General features: G+C 36.6%; 1 protein-coding gene across 2 annotated transcripts in view; it reads left to right on the top strand.

Moving 5' to 3' along the window:
* LOC143272950 (anoctamin-3-like) overlaps window positions 1-14647 on the top strand; it is a 183821-nt gene that overhangs the window by 42335 nt on the left and 126839 nt on the right. The window contains exon 2 of one of the 2 annotated variants that reach the window (XM_076570260.1): window positions 9635-9827. The exons of the other annotated variant lie outside the window; for it this stretch is intronic. The gene's annotated coding sequence lies outside the window, so the exon portion shown is untranslated. The remainder of the gene's footprint in view (window positions 1-9634; window positions 9828-14647) is intronic. 2 annotated transcript variants of the gene reach the window in all.

Below are 14647 nucleotides of genomic sequence, written 5' to 3'. Positions count from 1 at the left end.
GTGGACTAGGAACTAGAGGCTTTTTAACAGTAGTTCTGCAGAGACACTTTTGGGTGAGGACTCAGAGGCTTCCAGTCTGAGGAAACAAGATAGGCTGAGGAGTTGGTGAGGTAAGATTGGCTGTAGCTTGTTCTATTTCTCTCATCTTCCAGCTTTCACTCCAATATCTGGCTCCCAGTTGTTTTTATTAGTAAGACCTTTTAAGATTTATGTTACAGCTTTCTACTAAGTCTTATTCTAGATATTGAAGATACAATGGTGAGCAATGTATGTACAGCTAATTTGAATTATGCAATGTGTATACATATATGTATATGTTTATATTAAATGTGTGGATTAAATGAAGCTTTGTTAGTTTAGAGACAGAGGAAATTAACTTTTTTAAATTAATAAAAACTATCATTGAATATTGAATTTTACAAACACACATTCCCTTGATTTTAGATATACATCATGACAAGGCTCAGACTCTACACCCTAGAGAAAAACACCAAGTAGTTCCTATGAACTACTTTCAACCACTAGTCAAGTATGCTATCTTCATTAGTCAGTGTTTTGTTTGAATTAAATTTATTTTGAACTGATGAATAAATCATAAAATTGAAAATGGTGATAGGTAACATGCTATTCAAGTACATGTATGTACTCACTGTATAATGTTTAAATCAGGTTAAACATGTCTCTATCCTCAGTTATTGTTTCTTTATGGAACATCCTTTCAATATGATTTCTTCCAACTTTTTGAAATATAAAGTTCACTGATTTTAGTTGTAGTCACGCTAGTCTGCAATAACCCACCAGAACTTGTTTTGTTCCTAACTGTGTCTTAGAACTCATGAATCATCCTCTCCCCATTTTGTCTTTTTCCCAACTCTCCAGTCTCTGGTATTCTGAAATCCACTCCACATTTCACAAGATCAACCTTTGTAAGTTCCAGCATATGAGTGAGTTCATGTGGTTGGCTTGTTTACCTTCCCATAATGATTTCGTGCATATCTATGTTGTGGTAAATGCCTAAATTTTGTAATTGTTATGACTGAGCAGTATTTAGGCATACACAACTTTAAACATTTATGTATCATTAGTCAGTTGTATTGTTTCCTTTCCTTGGTGACTATTAATAGTGGTGTAATGAACACTGGAAAGCAGGTATCTTTTTAATACACAGGTTTTAGTTTCTTTTGGATTTGTGCCCATTGATAAGATTGAAGGACGTTGTGGTAGTTCACTATCACATTTTTGGAGGAACTTCCATACTCATTTCCTTGTTGGTCTTAACGTATATGCTCATCAGTAGTATATAAACATTCCTACTTCTCTAGATCCTTCCTACCAGTTGCTATCTTTAGTTAATCCTATAACATAAACTTACTGGCCTGATAGGATGCCTCATTTTGGTATGGATTTTCATTTCTCCAAATATTACTGATGTTGAGTATTTTTCCTCATACCTGATGGTTATAGGAATGTCTATTCAAGTTTTTCCACAATTACTAACTGGGTTATTTATTACTGGAAAGCTTTTGGAGCTACTTGCTACTTGTGTATTTTAGCTATCAGTTCTATAATGTGCATGGTCTCCATTTTTTCCTTTCTATACATCATATAGATAATGGCTTCAATTTGTTAATGAGTACATGGTTTATCCTAACTTCTCTATTCTGTTTGATTGTGTATGTGTCTGTTTTTATATGAACATCATAATGTTTGGTTTAGAAGAGCTTTGTAGTTTATTTTTACTTTTTTGAGAGTCAGGGAAAGGGTAAAATGTGGAGAGGATGATTAAGGGGTTCTCCGTTACTGTTTGGAACAAAAGATACCTGTTTTTGGTTTTGGTTTGGTTTGGTTTTGGTTGTACTGTTGTTTTGTTTGGTTCTAAGGAATGCTTGAACTTGTTTTGTTTGTGTTTCTGGTTCCATTTAAATTTCCAGATTATTCTTCTATTCCAAATTCCACTGATATATTGACAGAAATTGTAGTGAATTTTTAATATAACTGAAAAAAATAAAAAAAAAAAAAACAAGTTAGCCACACTTACATACCCTTGACAAGATTACCCAGAAACTGGGAAATCAGAACATATTAGTCATTGAGTTTGAACTTTCCTGTATGCCTGCTGTGGTCAGGTACTATATGGTCAGGTACTGTGTAGTCAGGTGTGGTGCAGATGCTCAGTCATGTACTCAGTGAGTATGCTCAAACAGATATCAGACAGCTTCTGACTCTACTTTGTAAAGGGTTTTCGTTCATTTCTTTTCTTCCATTATGCTTTTCTGCTTCCTGAGAGAATCCCCTCCTCACATCCTTGCATTCTTACATGACATGATAGGTGTGCTTTACAATCTCAAAAGACATACCTGGAACATTCAGTGCAATTGAACTCAGGGCTTTCTGTATGCTAGGGAAACACCCACAAATGGAGCTACATCCACAGCACAAGGAGTTTTTAAAATACATTCTTGATACATTAGGAGCTAGTAACTCAATTTTTCAATGACCTAGATTTTAGACTTTCTCAATATTAGTGTTTCACCTGAATTGAGTACATTAGTGGTCATTTGCTTCTTACCAGTTCCCCATATAGGTTGGGATAGGCAAAATTTCCTGAATTTTTATAATGGCATGTCCCTCTATACAATCTTTCTGTCCATTGTGCCAATTCTTTTTTGCTAGATTTGCTGTTTCTCCAGCTCATTGCCCACAGCTTTGGCATAATATTGAAAGGTAAGGTTTCCAATACTATAACTTTTCAAATCACCAACAATCATTTCCTTGGAAAAGATCTGTTTTCTATCTGCATTGAATTTGATTTACCTGAAGTTTACCAAATCTTTAAGAAATTATTTTTGAAATTAAATGTAATTAATTATACCATTTCTTGCTTCCCTTTCCTCTTTCCAACACCTCATATGTACCCTCCCCTTGTTCTCTCTCAAATCCATGCCTTTTTCCTTGTAATTGTTCTCTCTCTCTCTCTCTCTCTCTCTCTCTCTCTCTCTCTCTCTCTCTCTCTCTCTCTCACACACACACACACACACACACACACACACACACACACACACACACACTTCCTCAATCTGTATGATGTTAGAAGTATGTGATATCAGGGTTGGCCAATTAGTATTGGATACCCAGTTGACCTTCCCCGAGGAAGACTATTTCTGCAGCTCTCAGTATTTCTTGTTGCCTGTAGTTCTTGTCTAAGATTGAGACCTTTCTTTCCATTTTAGCATGTCTATCGGTGTAACCATTTTTTAGGGCTTGTTTATATCATTACCTACTGTTTAGATTTTTTTTTTTTTTTGGTTTTTCGAGACAGGGTTTCTCTGTGTAGTTTTGCACCTTTCCTGGAGCTCACTTGGTAGCCCAGGCTGGCCTTGAACTCACAGCGATCCACCTGGCTCTGCCTCCCGAGTGCTGGGATTAAAGGCGTGTGCCACCACCGCCCGGCTTGTTTAGATTTTTTTATTCTTCTCTCATATAATACATTCTGGCCATAGTTTCACCTTCTCTACTCCTCCCACTTGTCCCCTTCTCTTTCCCCTTTCCCAGATCCACTCCTCTGTTTCCCTTCAGAAAAGAGCAGACATCCCAGGGATACCAACCAAACACTGCACAACAAGTTATAATAAGAGTAGGCATAAAAGTTCATAGCAAGACTAGATGAGGGAACTTTGTAGGAGGAAAAGTGTCCCAAGAGCAGGCAAAAGAGTCAGAGATGTCCCTGTCCCACACGCTTATTGTTAGGAATCCCAACAGTGAAGAACACCAAGCTACACAAACACAACATACATGCAGAAGACCCAGCAAAGACACATGCAGGATCCATGATTGCCACTTCAGTCTCTGTGAGCTCCTATGAGCCCAGCTTGATTGATTTTCTGTGCCTTATTCTCCTGGTGTCCTCAACGCCTCTGGCTCCTAAGATCTTTCTCCCTTCCCCTTCTGAAAGGTTCTCTGAGCTCTCCCTAATCTTTGGCTGTGGGTCTCTGTATTTACTCCCATCAAATGCTGGATGCTGGATGAAGCCTCTCTGATGACAATTGGGCTAGGCACTTACCTGAGGACAACAGAGTATCATTAAGAATCATTTCAGAGACTTATTTTTTTAAATGTCAGTCATATTTAGTTCTGTCCTGGGTCTCTGGGCTATCCAGCCTCTGATTTCTGGCCATCCAGGCATTGCTGAGCATGGGCTCCTTCTCCTGGCATGGGCCCCAAGTTAGACCAGTCATTGATTGGTCATTCCTACAATCACTGTGCCATCATTAGCCCAGCACATGTTGCAGACAGAACAATGAATGGTAGGTCAAAAGTTTTGTGACTGAGTTGGTGTCCCAGTCTCACCCCTGAAAGCCTTGTCTGGTTACATAAGATGGCTAGTTCATGCTCCATATCCCCCATTACTAGGAGTCCTCTCTAGGGTCACCCTTGTAGATTACAGGGAGTATCCACTGCACTAGATTTCCACATCCTCCCCTAAATGCTCCCCAACTCCAGCCATCTCTTCTGGGACTCTCTCCCTCCACTCTCTTACTCCCCATAGATCTTACCATGTTGATACGATTTTATGGTTGTAGCTTTTCTGATGGTAGTAGAAGACACATTCTCACAAAAAAACTTGCTGTTCCTCTGGCTCTTATAATCTTTCAGCTCTTTCTTCCTCCATTTTTCCCGAGGCTTAAGTGCAAGAGTTGTATTGTACATGTATCAGGTGGGACTGGGCACCATATCACTACTTTCTCTCTGCACGTTCATGGTTACAGTTTTCTTTAATAGTCTTGATCTGTTTACAGGATAGTTATGTGTTTATTAGATTTGTATTTCTGCATCTAAGTAAAGATGGCTTAAAAATGAATGATAAAGTACATTACAAAGGGTAGGACTGATGAATTAGTCCCCAAATGTTGCTGCTACTCAAAAACATCTGAAAACTTGGCATACATTAATAGCAAGAGCAGTGGGAATAACTGCGGCCATTCAACTGAAAAGCTCCATTTAGTAACAAGTTCAAAAATGGGCCATTTTAGAAACTAATAGTTCACATAATGTAAACATTATTTCTGCTTACTGAAAATTTATAAAGAGGAAAATACAAAGTTGCTTTTCAGAAAAGGCTTCATGGATAGCGTTGCATGTTAAGGGACATTTTTTTTTTTTTTAAATCCCGAGAGTAGGATTTAGTCTTTTCTAATACCAAGGGACCAATTTCAGTTAGAATATATGGCTATTCTATATTTATGTATAATACATATAATATATGGCATAAATAATATATATACATATACATATATGTATATGTATATATGTATATATATATTATGCCAGTATACCACATGCACTATGAACTTACATATCAAGATATATGTTGTAAAATGACATATCTCACATTATCATCAGGCTACAAAGTACTTTGAAAATGAATAATGTTCATAGCTGCTGTGGGACTGTGAGATGAGGTGATAGTGTACCTATGATTTCCATTCCAGTGTTAATCAGCTTTTAGCTATCATCCCAAGTATGTTCTCCAGAGATGCTTCAGAGATTTCTCTATTCTGTTTTAACCAGAGATAATAATTATATTGTCTGCATGATGTGTTTGTTCCTAAAATAAGAATATTTCAAGCTAAGAAAGCTTGTATTTTTGGAGAAAACCCTTCTTTGAACTTAATTTAGGTGCATCTCTTTAGAATATTCTGTGCTTTGAATTTCATTTAGAGGACCAACCTGCCTAGAGAATTTTATTTTGAAATCCAGCCTGTCTTTATGTGCTACAGAGCTAATTTAAATTTGTTAAATAATAAGAAACTAATGCCTTACTTGAGATGGGTGACTAATTTAATCCTAACACACTAATGCTGTAGAAGACATTTATCTATTTGTCATTTTTGATCTCTGGGTTTTATTAATATTTCTATTGAAAACAAGATATAAAAATTGGCTTTAGAGGATGGATGGATCAGTGGCTAAGAGAACATATTGCTCTTGTAGAAGATCCAGGCTCTATTCATGGCAACATTAATAGACTGCTCACAACCACCTGTAACTCCACTTACAGGGGTATCCAAAAACCCCTGGCTCCTGTAGGCAATAGCACTCACCTGTACATACCCACACTAAATTTTTTTTAAAAGCCTTTGATAGGAAGACTGTGTTTTAGAGATAATTTAGGCACAATGGCTCTTTCCCAAGTTTATAAATATACACATACCAACTGAGTCTATAGCTTCCTTCTATTTATTGGCACCTTCACAGTGGCAGACTTAAGGAAGTTGAACAAAGGCTAAATGAAGTAGAAATGAAATAACTAGACTATGTGATTTTAAAATAAAGATTTTCAAACTTTTTTTAGTTACAGAGTAATAAAATTTAACCAGAGAATTCTCCAATCTTACAATTGGACTCGTGTAGTAGGTGGATGTTTTCAATCATTGAGTAATATCAATTGGGGATATTATTGTTATTTATTTAACATGTAAATCTGTGTTCAATGTTCTCTGACCCATTCATTTGTTTAGGTTCAAGCAAAACTGCTTAAGATTTAAAGGACTGAATCTTTTATCTTTTAACTGACTACATTTACCTCTAACACATATGACCATGAAAATGAAGCTATATAACCATAGCCAAGCCAAAACTCAGTTCAGAGGAGATGGGTGTGGTATGTTGTGGTATGGTGTGGTATGGTGAGGTGTGGTGTGGTGTGGTGGTGGTGTATGGGTGTGTGTGTGTGTGTGTGTGTGTTCTAGCTCAAAGCTGCTTTATTATAATATCTATCTGGATTCTTTTTAGAAGTTCCTCAATTGTCTTACACTTTCCCTGAAACAAATTTTTTAGGTGGCAATCAGGAAAAGAAATATTAGAAAGTTCAATTTTGTTGTGGTGGCTTGAGATGAGAGTATTATCTATACCTAATCAAGCACCCCACACATTCAGAAAGATCTCCTCAAGCCTGAATGAGGACGCTGCATCCAGAGTTTCAGTGTTACACTCTGTTTTGCATTGAGTCCAAAGGCATCTGTTTATTATTGCACTCTTTTACTACAACTGTTGACAGGGACTCTAACCCATCTGCAATTTAAGAGGAAGAGAGTAACTTCAGTGAAATTGCATGTCTAACTTAGGAATTATGGTTCCAGCTTCTGCTAAAAGCTGAAACAGCTTGTAATATAATGCCTATTGAATCTCTTTCACTTTGTATCTCATTACACTTCATCTTTTTTTCATGTAAAAGAAAAAAAGAGCAATTTCCATCACTCTTTCAAAGAAAATGATGGAAAATGCAAAGCATTGTTTTGAGATAGTTTACATGAGACCCTACCAAGGTTCAGTGAAAACCAGGAAAAAGTCAGGCATATGTTCTCTTTCCCTCACCTTTGAACTGGACATTCAATATCCATGCTAACAGATATTTCCAGAAAAGACTAAATGAGGGAGAACGATCCTCACCTGACTGAGATGCACCTTTCAATGGGTGGTCTATGTATAGAGAGGCCCAGAGAGAAAGGCGTGCCTTTGCCTCTTGCTGGTGGCCGTGCCTATCCCTGTTGATGTTTTTGCCGACGGAAGACACCAGGTTCTTCCCTTCCAGCATGCACTGAAGACAAGCAAGAGTAAATTACTGAAGCAAGACCAACAAATACTGCAGACTCTCCAAGAATTTTCTGGGATCTTAGCCCCAGATTGAGACTGCTGAGGCATCAGCCTTTTAAAATGAGCAGCTACCAGGTTCTCGGCTTCTCCAATGTTCGAATGACCATTGTTATTTTACTGAATCCCTTTTGTATAAGACTACATAGTAAATCCACTTTCATAACACACACACACACACACACACACACATACACACACACACACACACATATAAGCTCCAAATAATTTTTTGTAATATAATTTTTTTAAACTTAGTCATTTACATTTCACTGGTTCTAGTAGATGAAAGACAAATAGACAAATACAGAATAGAAGAATGATCAGGAAAGACTATACTTGCTGGAATATTTTCATCTCTTGGATTAGCATACCATTGGAGTCATTCTCAAGAAGTCTGGAATAAGAATGTCTTTTTCTGAGATTTTCCCTAAGGCCTCTGCACCCTGGCAGTACAGTATAGGAAAGGAAAGGTTTTGTAGTTACCTTCAGGCCATGGATACCATAACCCCATGCAGAATGAGAGTCAAAGTAATGTAGCTGGGGCTTCCATTGGATTTAATTTATGTTTTGTACTTCTTATTATGAATGTCCTTAAGTTTTCTCACTATTAATTCAGTGTGGTTAAAATTTCCATTGAGGATTTTTGTGGGAGTTAAATGTATCTATCTGCTCTGTGACATTTCATAGGAAAACATGGACAAACACCTGTTTACCACAGATGGAAACTTGACACCAGACCAAAGAAATGATTTTACTGGTCTACCGAGTTTATTTGGTTAATTCCAGAAGGATATGTGTTTCAGGTGGCCAGGATCTATGCTGTCTGTATACAGATTCTGTGTTTTATTCAAAGAATTGAAATAAACACATGAAGATTGCAAAGTACTAAGGGTGCTTTATTCCAACCAATGCAACAATACAGATTAAGAGGGGAAATATTGTGAAAATTTGCAGCATACCTCATGAGTTAAGGTATTCACAGTTTCCAGTTGTTGACGGGGGTTTCCATCTATAGGACTCAAGAGAAGGAGGCACTTGATTGCCAAGAGTGTGGTATGGGTGGTTTTCTATTTTGATTTATGGGTTTGGATTAGGTTGGCATTTGCTTACTGTGCATTTCCTTCCCATGATGAATATGCTTTTAATTATATGCATGCCCAATTATATATAGGCATAGCATGGTAAACAGGAAATTCTCTCTAACTGTTCATATGAGGACACAGTTTTGCCTTATTGTGCATGCATCTAAAACCATTCTAGACTAGACTAGCCCATTATCCAGAGTCCCCAGACTATGTTACTGTATGTATTGGAATAGAAATGGTTGTAGATGAATTTATAAACAGTCTTATTAAATAAGAAACACAGAGCCAAATACAGGGGTCCAAGCTGTAGAGATCAGAGCAATAGCCACCAACTAACCTTAGCTCACCACGTCACCACAGCTTCCCAAGAGAACCTCTTCCTGTCTAACCTGCGCCTTTATTGCCTTCCTGTTCCACCTTCTCATTGGCTTTAAGCCCAGCCACTTTACTTCCTCATCCCTGCTTGTCCATACAGACCTCCAGGTCTCTATGGTTGGTACTGGGATTAAAGGCGTGTGTCACCATGCTTGGCTGTGTCCTTGAACACACAGAGACTCTGCCTCCCATGTGATCAGATTAAGGGCATGTGTTACCACTGCCTGACTTCTGTTTATGGCTGACTATGACCTCTGATCTCTAGTCAAACTTTATTTATTAACACACAAATAAAATATCACATTTCAGCACAAATAAAATATCACCACAAATGGTACATTATCAAGGGGCTGCCAAGGATTTAAACTAGTGTTTAAAATAGTAATACCTACAGCTTCCAGCAGGTGGAGGTCATAGGTTGCTAACAGGTGCCAGGCATGTTGTTCAGAGGTATGTATATAGTCCAAACCAAGTGGAGTTCCAGATTGCTATATTATTCCTTATGTCTGCTTACCTCATAGATGGAGAATTGCTTACAATGGTATTTTGACTTGAAAGTAGCTGGATCACCAGATTGGGGATGACTAATGAAACCTGCATCTCTGTAGGTCCTTGTACCAACAACTCATATGAAACTGCGCTGGCTGGATAAAGGCCCCTTCCTGTCAATTATTTACTGCTTTCATAACCTTGAGCATGGGCTGTGCAAATCTTGTAAGTTTATTTGCTTCCAAAGCCCTATTAAGCTGTCTCTACTTCCTAAGTACTGTGAATTTCATTTTCTTCCCAAGTCTCATAAGCCCCTCCACTGTCCAGGAGGGAATGTTTCAGTCTGAGGAAATAGATACACAACAGCATCAACTATCATGCAGAAATGGAAGACCTATTTTATAGCCAAAGAGCAATCAATAAAATTGACCACACTAACAGATTTAAACTGAACTAACACAATATTTAAGATCAGAAACAGCTCAAAGATATCTACTTTTACTATTCCTGCCCAATATTTTATAAGAAATCATAGAAAATCCAGTGAGAAAATGAATGAAACTAAAAGAATTCAATCATATAAGTGAGAAATAAAACTAATCATACTTATCAAGAGTAAGTAATATAGTAAAGTGACAATTAAAAACCTGTTTCTGATGTTAATAACCAAATTTGAGAGTTCACTGGATTGAGTCCTCATCCTCTGAAGAACAGCAAGTGTCCTTTACCATTGAGCAAACATTCAAGGCCCTGTAAATTTTCTATAAATGAAATATAATTGAGATCAAGTTGATGTGTGTATTATTTATCAACAAATGTATGGCCTCTGAAAGAAAAATACTGGAAACTATAAAGCTACCAGAAAAAAAATAGCTTTTAGGAAAATATCCTTCACATTGACCTTGACAATGACATTCTTGATAATACATCAAAAATTTAGATAACAGAATCAAAAATAAATAAACATAGCTGAATTTACAACAACAATTTGGTAGCATAATTCACAATCAGAAGAAGCTGAACACAATCCCAATATCATTCAGTTGAAAAGTATATGAACAAATCATAATTCATCTACACAGTGGAGTGACTACAAAATATAAAAAGTAATAGATTGCAAAAATCAATTCAAATTCAGACAAAGACCTTAATGTAAGATCTAAAACTGTGTAAGGAAAAACACTTCACAATGTAGACATGGACAATGACTGATGAATAGGACTCCAGTAGCTCAGGAAACATACCAAGAATTGGCAAGTCAAATTACATTAAATTAAAAAGCTAGAGTAAAACAAAAGAAACAATTACCAGAATGAAGAGATGTCTACAAAACGGGAGTCTTTGCTAATTTATATGCACTGTAAAGACAGCAATCATGTCTGAAGCACATGACTCTCTTGTTCTAGCGAGGATATTAAAGATTGTTCTTTCTCTCTTTGGTTACTCTTTTGTATTTGTTGAGATTCAGATGTCTGCATTTGTGTTAGTCTCTTTCCGAATTTTCTATTCACCTGACAACAGATCAACAAACTGAAGATCTAAACACACACACACACACACACACACACACACACACACACACACACACACACACAACATGCACACAACACACACAACCCAACAAATAGATAAATGAGCAAATGAACTGAAAAGACAGTTTTCTTAAAGGAAGCTCAAGTGAATGTGGTTGTGCATGCTTGTAATCTTAATGCTTGAAAGACTGAGGCAAAGGGATCTTTAGGTGGACTACTTAGCAAGACCCTACATTTGACTACTTAGCACAAAAATAACAAAACAAACATTCAAAAATACAGATGACTAATATATGGCTTCAGAGCAATACAAATCAAAATTACAAGAAGATTCTATATTATGCCTGCCAACACAGCAACATCAGGAAACCAAACAACAGTAAATGCTGGCCAGAATATGAAGGAAACCCTAACACAATGCTACAGTGTTTTCTCCAATATGTGGAATCTAGTAATTTTTTTTAATGACATGAAAATTGACATGAAAATGGAATTGGTACCATTTGAAAAGAGGAATGGAAGAGAGATAGGAATAAGAGAAGATAATAAATTGGTAAATAATATCAACATATACTATATACTTTATGAAAATGCCAGAATCTATTATTTTATACAGTTAATATACAGAAATAGAAGTATGAAAGCAACGGCTTTTTCATACTCACAGAAGTACATCCTCAAATATATTTTACTATGGAAAGAATGTAACACTGAAAGATATGGTGTGATTACTATTACATGGCAGTCTCAAAATTGAAAGCTAGAGATAAAAATTATATAATAATGTATTTTATATGTGTGTATACATGTGATATGGTATATGCCTCAGTATGCATGTGCATTCACCTGTACATGTATGTGCCTATTGAGAGGTTGATGTTGCAAGTCTTTACAACTTCCTACAATTTTTTGTTGTTGTTGTTTTGCTTTATTTTAAGATAGGATCTATCACTGAACTTGTAGTTTAGGCTTTACTGGCTGACCAGCAAGTCTCTAGGATCCACCTTTCTCCAAATCCATCCTCCCCTTGTACTAGAGCTACAATACACACTGGAGCTCCTGGCTTTTATGTGGGTGATGGAATCTGAATTCAGTTCCTCATGGTTACATGTCAAGCACTTTGAGCACTTAGCTGAGACATATTTCTAGCTCAAAAGCCATCACATCTTAAGCAGAATATCTGTGATTACATGCAAAATAACCCTATGATTAAACAAAATAACTTTCCATCATAGGGTGATATAATGAGTATCCTTAGACCCTCACCTGAATTCTAGCCACTTCCTCCAGGCTTTCCTCACATAATTCTGCCACAACTTTATGTGGTCTCAAAAGGTGATGGATTATGAAGAGTTAACTGAAGAGGGACCTCTATTTGTGTAACTATAAAATAGTTGGCATCCACTCTGAAATATAACTTTGCAGTGATGTGACAACTTTGAGGTCATCTGTCCTCCTGTATGTAATTCGCTCGCCATGCTCCTATAATTATGCACTAAATCATTTCATCATTTCATAAAGCTACACTGGATGGGATCATTAATTTGTCCTAACCTTTGTGCCCTACCTAGGGTGAGTAGACATTTATTCACATCTCCCCAGGAAAGTTTACACAACAATGTCAAAACTCACCTGTATACCAAAAAGTGAATTTCATTTTTGTAAATCAAAACTAAATAAAAGAAAATAAAGAACCAAGAAAATTATCCCATGGAATGCACATGGATTTTAATGAGACCAGAAAATACTTAGCAAAAAGATTCAGTTTTAGGTTAAAATAACTCAGAACTGAAAAACTTCATAATCTATCTGACAAGCAAAAAGTATAATGTTTAAAATATGATTTGAAAGATGAAGGATCAAGTAATATTAAAACTAAAAAATGACTTTCTATAAAGAAAGCGATAAATCCATGGGAGTTTATTTAGGAGTATTATAGAAATTTATTAAGGTAAATTGAGGAAATATACTCATGAATACAGAACAGAGTAGACAGCTGAAGTCATCCTCTGATCTGATGGGGAACAAATCCACCTTGCAAGCAGGAGCAGGGAGAAGGGGCATGTGACCCTTCTCCCTCTTCTTTTAAGCTGTCACTTACAATGGCTGATTGAAAGGAACTTTGGCAATACATTAACCATCATTTCTACAACATAATTATTGAACAACGACAATGAATACTATTTGTCTTTGTTACATATTCTCTCTTAAAAGCTGATTTAATTTTTAAAATAACATGCAGTAGCAGCAACTGAGATTTTACCATTTTAGACTGGTTGAAAAATAATTGAGACATTTTCTTTTAGCATTAGTAGAATAAGTTTCCCCATGCATGAACACTTGAAATTAGTTTTTTCCACTTTTGAAATATCAAGCTGTATTCCAAAGCAGATGTATAAATTTCCAGCCTTTGGCACAGCGTGGCAAAGCCCACACACAAGAACAAGAGCAGCAGGTGGCAAGAAGTGAGAAGTTGTGTGACTACAAATGTTCAAGAGAGGCTAAAATATAGAACAGGTTGTGCCCCGATACAAGCACTGCTTACACTAGCCACAATGTGTTTGGGTTCATATTCTATGCATAAACAAAATTGCTTCTAGCTGAATTATTGCTTTTACCAATAGTGTGTGTATATGAACATGATTGGCTCAGATTTCTACCATTTATGTGACATTATACCTGTGAGACATGGGTCTCTGGAGAAGTCCCCACTTCTACAGCGAAGTGTAGCATGGGTTCTCTTATTGGGTTCAAGTAACTCAAGCAGAACACAAATGCTTTTCTTGAAGTCTTTGGAATGAAACAGCCTGTGCTGCCACATTCCTCCTGGCAATAGCACAGATTCTGCAACTTTGCAGCTTGTCAGAAGCACTACTAGATTTTACTCTTGTGTCCTAATCTGAACCCAAGATGTGTTCTCATTAGTATCCATTTCCATAAAAATACAGAAACCCCTGGGCCAGCATAGACAAAAATAAAAAAATATCGAATGAGGTGTGGTAGACACAAATACAGTTTTATATTGAAGTTTACAAGATATTTGAAGAGTGTATTAGCATGACCTGGGTTAAAAGAGTTACAACTGATTTTCATATCTTAGCCACAGTGCTGATAGCAAAAATCAAATATTAAATGTGATAAACAGATACTGCGACTGAGAAATTTACACTGAATGATTATTCAAAAATGATCTGTTTTTAGCTAACCTCATACAGGAGTCAGTTTGGCAGCAAAATCTTAAAGATATCTTGTCCATTCTGGTGAAGATTCACAAATTATCTTGGGTTACAACCCAGGAGCAGATCAAAGGTAATACATTTTAGACAAACATGGTTAGATGATAATCTTTCATCAGAAACTCTGAATGCTGAAGTTCCTTCAATGGTTACTACATAGTAATCTATTAAAAAATACTGCCATTCTTTCTCCCAGCCATTCACCTGTAACTTTCTGCATGAGGCTAGCCTATGCTACATTAATAGCAGAAAATGTCCATGGTTTCAGGGACGATAG

The sequence above is a fragment of the Peromyscus maniculatus genome, chromosome 4, assembly GCF_049852395.1.
Source record: "Peromyscus maniculatus bairdii isolate BWxNUB_F1_BW_parent chromosome 4, HU_Pman_BW_mat_3.1, whole genome shotgun sequence".
Classification (NCBI taxonomy): domain Eukaryota; kingdom Metazoa; phylum Chordata; class Mammalia; order Rodentia; family Cricetidae; genus Peromyscus; species Peromyscus maniculatus.
Note: the sequence above shows the minus strand (reverse complement) of the source record. Positions and strands in the feature narration are given on the sequence as shown.